Source organism: Protopterus annectens, chromosome 9.part0, assembly GCF_019279795.1.
Source record: "Protopterus annectens isolate FY-2018-M chromosome 9.part0, PAN1.0, whole genome shotgun sequence".
Lineage (NCBI taxonomy): Eukaryota > Metazoa > Chordata > Ceratodontiformes > Protopteridae > Protopterus > Protopterus annectens.
The window spans coordinates 803,344,464-803,351,668 of NC_056743.1; the positions used below are offsets into that span (position 1 = coordinate 803,344,464).

General features: G+C 38.2%; 1 protein-coding gene across 2 annotated transcripts in view; it reads left to right on the forward strand.

Moving 5' to 3' along the window:
• The window catches only part of BIN2 (bridging integrator 2), a 353,798-nt gene that overhangs the window by 298,406 nt on the left and 48,187 nt on the right, over positions 1 to 7,205 (forward strand). The gene's annotated exons all lie outside the window — the stretch shown is intronic.

Here is a 7,205-nt window from a genome sequence, read left to right on the forward strand (position 1 = left end):
TTGGTATTGGCAGCACTTCTACAACAGAATGCCAGTGGCATCTGTCAGGTTTGTAGATCTCTGTAGCTGCATTGCAATGCAGTCTTTCTCTCTTTGAATTGCATTAGCACTAGTATTTAAGCAGGGTTCTCAGAGTGTGTATGTCCTATGTATTAGCACTAGTATTTAAGCAGGGATCTCAGAGTGTGTATGTCCTATGCATTAGCATTGGTATTTAAGCAGGGTTCTCAGAGTGTATGTCCTATGCATTAGCACTAGTATTTAAGCAGGGTTCTCAGAGTGTGTATGTCCTATGTATTAGCACTAGTATTTAAGCAGGGTTCTCAGAGTGTATGTCCTATGTATTAGCACTAGTATTTAAGCAGGGTTCTCAGAGTGTATGTCCTATGCATTAGCACTGGTATTTAAGCATGGTTCTCAGTGTGTATGCCCTATGCATTAGCACTAGTATTTAAGCAGGGTTCTCAGTGTGTATGTCCTATGTATTAGCACTAGTATTTAAGCAGGGTTCTCAGAGTGTGTATGTCCTATGTATTAGCACTAGTATTTAAGCAGGGTTCTCAGAGTGTGTATGTCCTATGTATTAGCACTAGTATTTAAGCAGAGTTCTCAGAGTGTGTATGTCCTATGCATTAGCACTGGTATTTAAGCAGGGTTCTCAGTGTGGATGTCCTATGTATTAGCACTAGTATTTAAACAGGGTTCTCAGAGTGTGTATGTCCTATGTATTAGCACTAGTATTTAAGCATGGTTCTCAGAGTGTATGTCCTATGTATTAGCACTAGTATTTAAGCAGGGTTCTCAGAGTGTGTATGTCCTATGTATTAGCACTAGTATTTAAGCAGGGTTCTCAGAGTGTATGTCCTATGTATTAGCACTAGTATTTAAGCATGGTTCTCAGTGTGGATGTCCTATGTATTAGCACTAGTATTTAAACAGGGTTCTCAGAGTGTGTATGTCCTATGTATTAGCACTAGTATTTAAGCATGGTTCTCAGAGTGTGTATGTCCTGTGTATTAGCACTAGTATTTAAGCAGGGTTCTCAGAGTGTATGACCTATGCATTAGCACTGGTATTTAAGCATGGTTCTCAGAGTGTGTATGTCCTATGTATTGGCACTGGTATTTAAGCAGGGTTCTCAGTGTGTATGTCCTATGTATTAGCACTAGTATTTAAGCAGGGTTCTCAGAGTGTGTATGTCCTATGTATTAGCACTAGTATTTAAGCATGGTTCTCAGAGTGTGTATGTCCTATGTATTAGCACTAGTATTTAAGCAGGGTTCTCAGAGTGTGTATGTCCTATGTATTAGCACTAGTATTTAAGCAGGGTTCTCAGAGTGTGTATGTCCTATGTATTAGCAATAGTATTTAAGCAGGGTTCTCAGAGTGTATGTCCTATGCATTAGCACTGGTATTTAAGCAGGGTTCTCAGTGTGTATGTCCTATGTATTAGCACTGGTATTTAAGCAGGGTTCTCAGAGTGTATGTCCTATGCATTAGCACTGGTATTTAAGCAGGGTTCTCAGAGTGTGTATGTCCTATGTATTAGCACTAGTATTTAAACATGGTTCTCAGAGTGTGTATGTCCTATGTATTAGCACTAGTATTTAAGCAGGGTTCTCAGTGTGTATGTCCTATGTATTAGCACTAGTATTTAAGCATGGTTCTCAGAGTGTATGTCCTATGTATTAGCACTAGTATTTAAGCATGGTTCTCAGAGTGTGTATGTCCTATGTATTAGCACTAGTATTTAAACATGGTTCTCAGAGTGTGTATGTCCTATGTATTAGCACTAGTATTTAAGCAGGGTTCTCAGAGTGTATGTCCTATGCATTAGCACTGGTATTTAAGCAGGGTTCTCAGAGTGTGTATGTCCTATGTATTAGCACTAGTATTTAAGCAGGGTTCTCAGTGTGTATGTCCTATGTATTAGCACTAGTATTTAAGCATGGTTCTCAGAGTGTATGTCCTATGTATTAGCACTAGTATTTAAGCATGGTTCTCAGAGTGTGTATGTCCTATGTATTAGCACTAGTATTTAAACATGGTTCTCAGAGTGTGTATGTCCTATGTATTAGCACTAGTATTTAAGCAGGGTTCTCAGAGTGTATGTCCTATGCATTAGCACTGGTATTTAAGCAGGGTTCTCAGAGTGTGTATGTCCTATGTATTAGCACTAGTATTTAAACATGGTTCTCAGAGTGTGTATGTCCTATGTATTAGCACTAGTATTTAAGCAGGGTTCTCAGAGTGTATGTCCTATGCATTAGCACTGGTATTTAAGCAGGGTTCTCAGAGTGTGTATGTCCTATGTATTAGCACTAGTATTTAAGCAGGGTTTTCAGAGGGTATATGTCCTGCACACACACTGCATGTGCAGTAACATATTTCTTCTGTAGCCCTGCTCTGCTACTGTCATTGAACCATATGCAGACATTTTATGTGCTTTCGTCCGTGCTGTACCACACAAAGTATGTACCACGTTTATGAAAACTAACCAAGAAGTACTATCAATCATAATTTAAGCAGCAAGGTGTGAGACAAGCTGTGTCATTTTATTTATAGATTTTTGTAACCTGGTAACACAAGCCAAGCCCAGTAATGTGAGGAATAATAGATGGGTGCAGTACTTAACAATGCATTTATGATTTCAAGTGTTTGCAAGGCAATTCAAACTGTCCAGCAGCTGTAAGAACCATAATTATTATGTGGTTAAGTTCCCGTAGTTACTTATTCTTTACAGAGCCTAGGCCACCTTGAATGACAAAAAATAAATTATCTTACTTTGGGAGTGAATTGTTGTGAGATTGTTTACCATGTGTTAGTCCCATCTTCACCTTTTAGCAGTAAGGTTTTGCTATCTATGTAAATGAAAGTTATTGACTGTTGCCATGCGAATGACAATGACAGCTGCTAATTGTTTTCAAGATATAGTCACTACAACTATTAGATTATTGTACATCAATACCCTATTGGGTGATGAACATTCTGCAACAAAGTATTAACGTGCAGATATAGTCTGATAAAAAACAAGTCCACCACTTAATGCCAAATTAAGCTGCCCTGGTGTAGAGACTGTAAAAAGCAAACACATGCCGTTCGTTTTTTATTATAGTTAAATACAGCTTTACTGTTTATCAAAAGTAAGGAAAAACTAAATTAAAAAAAGCAATATGTGTGTTTGTATGAGAGAGGGAAACAAAGAAAACTGAAGTGTGAGAGAAAGAGAGACAGAGAGACTGAGGGCACATCTGTCAACTTATTTGCTTGAGAATTATGGATAAATCCAATAATATGACTAGAAAAACTGAGATACGGCACAATTTTTAAATACAACCTTTATTTAAGAAAACAGAACAAGAGATTTTCCATCAACATGCATTTCATCTGCAGTGGGAAGTATAAAGCTATAATGCCTGGCTTTATTGAATGACACTAATCCTCACTGATTTACCAGAAAATGAAATATTTTTTGAGAGACAGAGCAAAATTAGTTTTGAAGCATGGGAGGATTGCAATGTCATGCACTGAATTAATCTTTTTATTCATTTGATCTTGAGACATCTGAAGTGTACTCAGTCAAGAAAGTAGCTGTAATCACTGGGTATGTTGTGTATGTGTGCCTGTGTTTATTGTGTGTGCATCTCTGTCTGTCTCTGTGTATTTCTGTCTATAAATGTAAGTCTGTGTGTGTGTGTGTGTGTGTGTGTGTGTGTGTGTGTGTGTGTGTGTGTGTGTGTGTGTGTGTGTGTGTGTGTCTGAACACTAAATACTTACATAACATGTTCTGGGTATAAAATACTTTTTCCAACAGCAATTACATATGCTACTACAAGTTTAAAACATTAGGTGGAGGAACTATTTTACATAAAAAATATAAAAAATTTATATACTAATAAAAAGACTTTTGGCTTTTCCCGGTTAAGGGTCGCCACAGCGGAACTCCGGTCCACTCATGATTGGCAGTGGATTTTTACGATGCCGAGTTGCCAGACCAACACCCAACCTTCAAAGAAGACACGCCCATTCACACTCGCACCTACCTGCATGTCTTTAACGTCACTCGACCGTGGGGAGGACATGCAGACTCCACAAAGAAGGTGCTCCAGCCGAAAATCGAACAGCAGAACCTCTTGCTGTGAGGTGACAACGCTAACTGCTGCACCACCGCGACATAATAAAAATACAAATACAAAAACAATTTAACAGATATCCCACTATCTAAGCACAGTAATGCCCTTATGTGGTATCAGTTTCTGACATTAAAAGGCCAACCCATGTGCTGTGTAATTATTGTTAACAATAACCTGATGTATAATTATATTGTAGTGCATGGAGTGCCATGATTACACCCCAGTATCGGGAAAAAGACAATCTAATTAAGCACTACCCTAGTGCAAGACCCAATATTAACAGCAGTTCGAAAGGTGCTTAACAACTGTGGAGCACCTTTCTAAGTGCTTTAATATCTGGTCTCATGCTAGGCACTGTGTACTGCCAATGTTCGCTAATGGCTTTACTGGCTTTCAAGGCCAGTAAAGCACTTTGAACTTTCTTTTTTTTTCCTGTAGCCAATAGTAAATGGAGCAGATGAAGCTCCATGAACTACAAAGAATTATGATCAGATCTCCGATTGTAACTCTGTTATTATGTGTTCATGGATGCCAGTATTTACCTCTACAGCTTTGCTCTTGAGGTGAACTTCTTGGCATACATGTCTTGAACACATAACATGGAGTATTATGATCATAACTTGTTTATTATGTGTTCAAGACATGGATGCCAAAAAAAGTCACCGTTCACTTAGTTTAGCTGGATATCAGTAGCATAGCACTGTAGCTGTAAAAAAATACTGCTCGCACATTTGTAACATTGTATCTTTGGACCATTTGGAAAGTTAGCACAAGGTAGGTCTCAAAATGTTTAATGTGTGTTTCAAATGTGCAAAACATTGGAGATCAGCATTCCTAGCATTGCACTAGCCAAATTCATATAGTATGATCATTGACTGTAACTAGTATATTATAACCATGACATTACTAGCTACTCATTTCAATGGTAATATTTTCTGTTTCGAGATTATATTATTATTTTTATTGTATTGTAATGAGTGTAAAGCTCACATTGGTCATTCCAATACCACAAGAATCCTTAACTCATCATCTCTCATCTGACCGAGGTCTAGCCACTAGTAATAAAAATATTTTTAATCTGTTTAATGCACTTTTATAGAATCAAATTTTAGCTGTCTGTTGTACTTGAGTTATGGTCCAACTATATTGCTATTATGCAATGATATTATTCTTACCTTTTTTAAATAATACTATTTTATTTCAAATTTTTATTTCTGATCTACCTTTTTTTGCAAAGTCCTGGGTTCTGGAACACCGTTTTGATGTACTGCACATGAGAACAGCTGTGTACATGACAACACTTCCACAGCTGCATTTGTTTGACAGTAGCTGCTGACACATTATTTTAGGGAGAGGCACTTACTGGTGGAGTGTCCATGCATCCAGTTGTTTAAATACAGACAATCATACTCCACTGAAGCATTCTGAGTGAGAAAGCATGGTAATATTTGATTTCTTCTCTGTTTCTCATTCTTTTTAGCTGGACTTGTTTGTGTTTGAAGCTCTCAGTTTACAACATATAGGGATGATCAGCCAATCGCTATTCTAATTTTCTGAATAATAATGAGGTTTCATTGTACCACTTACATACCAGTCTTGGTGTAACCGATATTTAACTACTTTAGATGTTTCTTAACTGCCATTGGCACAAGTATTATGAATACAAAACTAGGCACATGATTAGACACAGTAAGTGTGTTGAGTTTGTCAGCTGTTAGCAACAGCAGTGTCCCCTGCCACATCCTTTTTGTCTATCCCATGGTTTCTTTGCATTCCTTGACATGTTTGCCTTCACCATTACTCTGAATTGGCTTTGCCACACACTTACCCCAGGTATGAGCAAAAACATTTTATCTTTACTTAGACTGTAATCTTATTATACTCATTCAGTGACCTTCATTTATTTAATCATTTTATCTTATTAACACTCATAAGGTTGTGAAATTCACATATTTCACTCTGTCATAAAACCGTAATCATATTAAGATCATTTAATTTCTTCTTAGTGCAGGCAAATATTTTCAAGCACTGGCTAATTGACTTAATTTTGATTTACACAGTACACCATTGTATTCCCGCATGCCATTTATCTCTTTCTCTGCTATTTTACACCTTCCAGAATTCCCTAATCTTTCCAGCTTTCATGTCATACTAGGTGTCAAACTTGATATACACCATCTAGGACTTTGCATGTAACCAGTGTCTCACATGTATTCAACAGTAAATCTTCCAGCAAGATCAGAGGTGCTTTATTTTCATCCATATGGTAAAATGTTGGGAAAAGCTATGTTCAGAGTTGAGGCACACTACTACCAAAGGTGCCTTCAGTTGTATCCTACAAGATACCTGACCAGCCCCTGGCTGTAAAGCTGTGCTCCGACTCAGTCCTGCATCCCCCCCCGGGTACCTTTTATTCTTTCTTTGCTCCATTTATACCTTATGAGCTGCAACCTCCCCTCCCCCACACATCCTCCTCGCATCTATATCTCGTTATCGAAATCTTACTACATCGAATCACTAAAGGTCGACCTCTAGTGATCGATGTAGTAAAACATCGAATAACGCTTAAAAAACAAAAAGCAAACAAAAATAAAAACTATCTAGCGTAGGCAGGGGGGCAAGCCCCCATACACCCCGACACCCCCCTACTTAAATATTTCAAGACCGCACTACATTGAGGTAAATGGAAATCTCCCCCTACGGAGATTTCCGTTTACCTGTACGATGTTCTGTGCTTTCAATGTTGTGGTGTTGACAATATTAGCTTCGATATTGTCGGCTTTCGACATCGTGAAGTAGACCCTCCTCCACAGCAGCCTGCCCTTTTCTGAATTGTCTCCCCCTTCCTTTTCTATACCCATTAGTACTAGCTATTCATCCTTATTCAGTTCACACATACCTGACAACTGCATCAGTATCTAAACATGTCCTGTCCCACTTTAGCTTGCTTTCTCGGTCTCTCTCCAGCCTCTCTTTTCTTGCCTTGTCAGCCACATCTCCTTCTTCAGTTCCCTAAGGTACTACTTTCTCCCATCTCCTCTCAACTTCAAAATCCTTTTATTCTATGCTCAT